Consider the following 5,536-nt stretch of genomic DNA (forward strand, 5'->3'; position numbering starts at 1 on the left):
CCTGTTTCTTTCCCTGCATTTGGTCCTTATACAATACATTTTCATTGAATATGACATCTATGATCCTAATGATTTTGTGATTTTCATAATCATATAAGTTATAACCAAAATCATTTACACCATATCCAATAAAGGTACATTTCTTTGATTTTTCCTCAAGCTTTGTTCTACTTTCTTTATTGATGTGTACAAAGGCTTCACATTCGAAAGTCTTTAAAAATGAGTACTTTACCTTTTTACTTGTCCATGCCTCCTCTATAATACCACCATCCAAGGAACTTGAAGGCCCTCTATTTATTAGATAAACAAAATTATCTATAGCATCTACCAAAAATTGTAAGGGAAATCCTGCATGCAATATCATGCACCTTTCACGCTCCATGATTGTCATGTTCATCCTTTCTGACACACCATTTTCCTGGGGTGTTCCTTGAACTATCTTCTCTCTACGAATTCCATGCTATAGACAATAGTTATCAAACTCTTTGTTGCAGTATTCACCTCCATTGTATGATCTAATATACTTCAACTTCTTTCTTGTCTCATTCTCAACCAATGCTTTCCATTTCTTAAAGGTATCAAATACATTAAATGTATTTCGAATACAATAAATCCAAGTTTTTTTAGTCGCATCATTAATAAAAGTAATGTAATAGCGAGATCTACTGAGAGATGACATTTGAGTAGGTCTCCATACATTTGTATGCACAAGCTCGATTTTTTCGCTCTTCTTTTCCTTCCCAACTCTGATAAATATGGCTCTATTCCATTTTCCATAAACACAATTTTCATAGAAATCTAAATCAACATGCTTCAAACCTGGAAAAAAATTCTTGAGTGAATAATTTGTATCCCCTTCTCACTCATTTGCCTGAGCCTATGATTCCAAAGTGTTATATCTGCTCTAGTGGAGGTTAAAGAATTAACAAAATTAGAAATACTATTGCATAAATACAATGGACCAACCTTTTCTCCTTATGCTATTACGAGGGCTTCTTTAGTGACCTTCCAGGTTTTGGCTGTAAAAGTAGTTACACAACCTTCATCTCCAAAATTCCCTGTTGAAATTAGATTTTTCTTCAGATCTAGAACATGTCTTACCTCCTTCAATAGCCATCGGTCTCCATTATGTTTCTTTATAAAAACCATAGCCATTCCAACGATTTTACAAGGGTTTATCATCACCCAGATGAACCTGTCCAAAATCTCCTTAAACATAGTCATGAAAATTTTTCCTATCAAGTGTGGCATGGAATGAGGCCCCTGAATCTACCACCCAGGCATCAATAATATTCTCTAATGAAAGAATCAAATCATCTTGCAACATATCACCTGTCACATTCGCTTCATTATTGTTCTCTTTGTGTACATCTCCTTCTTTTCCCTTCCAAGATTTATAGTCTTTCTTCAGGTGTCCTTTCTTCCCACATTTCCAACACACTATCCCTTATTTGGATTTGGCTCTTCCTTTTCTTGACTTACTGTGATTTCCTGGGCTCTTTCCTCTTTTCGTTGAAAAATAAGTTTTATTTATTTTTTTATTTTTTTAATCTTTTTACCTTTTTACTCCAAAAATCATGAATCATCCCCCATGGTTGACATCATCATCTTGAATCCTATTGGTTCTTATAAAGTTTATTTTGGTTGTACATTTTTATTTTGAGGCCCATTTTATACCTAAAAACTTCTCTAATGCTCAGTGTGGCCAAGGTGTTGGCCACATCCATGGTGGAGAATCGGTTATTTGAGATATAACCTAGTGAATGGCTAGTGATTGTTGTGGAGTACTAAAAAGGTATGTTTTTGATGATCATTTCAGTGGCTTTTCAATAGAACTTGTAAACCTTTTTGCATCATGAACTTGGAAAGCGATAAAGAATTATAACAAAACATGTGAGATTAATATGCAAAACTTAACCGCTGATAATTGTCATTCCCTCGTGCAGGAAGGGGTGAAAACGAGGAGTTGTTGTTCCAAAGGAAAGGACAAGGATGAGGTAACCGTTGTCCCTTTGACGGGAGGCCGAATGCAAACAAGGCTATGCAGATCAAAGCAAATCGGCCCTAAAAAGGAGAAGAAGACACCAGCTCAGCGCATGAGGGAAAAGAGATGATTAAGGATTAACGGTTCAGCGAATCCCTCAGGATCCTTGATCCTGAGGGATCGCTGCTTTACCTATCTTGTTACTTAGGCATCTCCGCCATCACCCTTATAAAAAGGGACAACATTGTTAGCTTTAGAGAGTTCGACATGATTATGCTTTTATGTAATTTCTGTTAAGATCAAAACTTTGATCATCGAGTCTCGATAAGAACTGGTTCGTTGTAATTTTGTTTCATGCATTAATATAAACTTGGTGATTATTTCATCTCTGCGTCTGGATTAACCTCAAGCGGTGTACCCTTGGAAGCTAAGGGCCCGGCCTCGGAGGACACTTGCTTCTGTATTATTATGATTTGATTTCTGCGTGATTTGCTTATCGTCGTTATTTGGTAATCTGATATGCTTTATAAGTTTACATCACATGCTCTGTTAAGATTAATTCATTAAGATTGCTACGGACAAAACTATTGTATTGACTCTGCATCATATTATTGTTCCTTTCAGAGTTGATTGAATATTATTAGTCTTAACCGAATATTGTTACTATTTTATTACAGAGCTTTTGTGTTGTACATTCATGTTACAGGATTCATCTTGAAAGTTGTGTTCTTTACGATTGTTGGATTCAGAAGCAATGTTGTTCCATTTTGAAATGTAGTCACATTCCTTTTAATTGAGATTGATGTTTAGATCAGATTACTATTCGAGTGTGTTGTGTGCGTATATGGTTTCCAAGCACTGTTCCTTAACTTATCAGTAATCAGTGTTGTTCCATTAGTGTGTGCTGCTTGATCTGCCTTAAGAGTGAAAGATTGTTGTTTGATTACGATTAATGCATTTGAGTTAGTAGATTAAGTTTGATTACTACTTGAGAGACTTAGTTGTTTAGCTACTGTTCCTTTTAAGAATTGTTGTTCCATTTCAGAATTGCTGTTCCATTCCAGATTTGCTGTTCGATTTCTTATTTGCCGTTCCATTTTCTTATCTGTCGTTCCATTTACTGGCATTTGTTGTTTTGGTGTGGGAGACGATCTAAGGCTGTAGTGAGCCTCGGCATTTACTGTCTGGCTCCCAGACCCGTGGTCTGTTCTCTAATTTCCTTTCCATCAATTTCCAAAGGGATGGGTTATCGCTGCCGAACCCTTGACTAATAAGTTGCCTAGTTTTCTGAGTGTGTGATTTACTCTTTTGAAGTAGCTTAGTTGTAGACAAGCATCCGTTTACTCTTGTATTTCTAAACGTTGTACTACTAGCATTACTCTGACAAATGATAGCCTCAGACTGAGACACTCTTTGAAATAACAAAACGCTCCCAGATTGACATATTAATGTGAGGTAATTAGAGGTGAAAGAGACCCTTTTTATAGCTCTACATTTTGGCGCCGTTGTCGGGGAAAGAGTGTAGCCATTTGTCCTTTTTTTCAGAGTAGTGTACGAACCTGCTAGGGAAGAGTTGGATTTTAAAAACGGAAGGTAAGAACCTATGTACGGAGCATGTAAAAGCCCTGCTCCCCTGTCCGCTTTCCTAACAGATTTGTTGTTGCTTTGTTTAGAATTTAGTAGTTCATTTGAGTGCATGACTAAGCAGAAAAAACCAGAAAAAAATACCAAGCCTCTACCCAAGCCAGAAAAAGCTAAGGGGCCGGTGACCCTTGGCCGAACGACCTTTATAGACGAAATCCATAAGAAAATAGAATCTCAGCCATCAGTAGGACCCAGGAAAATCATTTCTAAACAGCCTACTAGTTCCCTTTAGGCCGCAGGATCACCATCTGTAGCCTTTGCTGAGGTGCATAGTCAGACTGAAGAGCAGGACTTTCAAGAAATTGAAAATTCTACTCCATAACTATTGCAGGAAGGGAATTTCAGCAATCTTTGTGAAGGAGAAGGAGAAACAGGGGAAACCGAGGAACCAAGATCTCCTATTGGAACAAATCAGCCGTTAAACAGCCCAGACAAGGGGAGTGCTACAAAAATCATTGTTGAAGAAACCCAATCTCCTAAGACATCAGGCATTCTCATTATCCCAAACAGAGGAAGTGCTATTAAAACTATTCCTGTCAAAACCATTCCCTCTCAGCCTAGGAATACCCTCCTAGATATCCCAGAAGGTTATTGGCATATATTCGACCCTATGGCTCAAAATCAGCCAAACACTCAAACCTCTACATTACAATACCCTATAGTGGATTCTGCAGCAAATGCGCCTATGAAAGCAATCCCTCTTCAACATATCCCTACATTTCACGGTCTCACATCAAAAGATCCGGATGCATTTTTATTTGAATTTGATGTGTTGTGTAGGGGATATGATTACACCATCGACCCCCAGAAATTGAAATTATTTCCCTCTACATTAAAAGGGGCTTCTTTAAGATGGTTTATGGGATTAGGTGGTGGGGTCATAAATAACTGGGATCAAATGAAGGAATCTTTCCTAAAAAAATATCAGGATTACTGCAGGTCTAGAGAACTGAAGGATGAAATATTCCAAATGACAGCTAGACCGAATGAAACATTAGAGGAGTATGTGGTACGTTTCCAGTATAATCTGCAAAGATCTCCTTATGCATCACTACCTTTACCTGATAACTTGTTAAAAACAACATTGATAAAGGGCATGAAGGAACAATGGATCGAAACATTAAACATCATGGGAAAAGGGGATATTTATCAAGAGAATTTTGCTGACATTATTGATTTATGTATCAGGAGTTCGAGAGGCAACACAAGAGTAAAACCGGCAGAACATGATCGGTTTGTAAGAGATAACAAAATTTCAACAGAAGGAGTAACACGTGTAGAAATTGGAAATTTATTGGAAAATTTTAAAACTGATATTCTGGGGACACTAACTACACAACTTGATATTATGCAGGCTAAATAGAAGCAAATGGAGGCAGAACAGAATTTGGTGATCTTCTGTCCTCGATATAGGAAAAAGCATAGTCATAAGGAATGTCCACTAGATACAGTCCAAACATGCACCATTTGTACAAAAGATCACCTTACGAAGAGTTGCCCCTCACTTCCTGGATTGAAAGCAGTATATAAGGAAGCGGAAGAAGAACCAAAATTGGTGTACTTGATCAACAAGCGCCATTAGTGGCAGCAGAGACAATCTGGTATGTTTCCAGACCCAACTTCTTCTTTTGAGCCTCCACAGTATAATGCTCAACAATATAGTATGTGGCAAAGTCAGTCCCAACCCCCGTTTTCAAACTGGTCATCACAGTCGTTTCCTTCTTCAAACCCATGGCTGAATCAGGCAAGCTAATCTGGTTGGTCGAATTTCCCTTACACTCCACCATATTGGCAAGGTAGCCCATATCCTCCACAATGGACTCCTCCTACTTCACAAAGTTCAGCCTGGCAGACAAATTGGCAGAGACCGATGCATCAGCCAGTAGGAACTATTCCACTCCCTCAACC

This window comes from Pinus tabuliformis, chromosome J (genome assembly GCF_031772625.1).
Source record: "Pinus tabuliformis cultivar Carrire ecotype Pingquan chromosome J, CPIR1, whole genome shotgun sequence".
NCBI lineage: Eukaryota > Viridiplantae > Streptophyta > Pinopsida > Pinales > Pinaceae > Pinus > Pinus tabuliformis.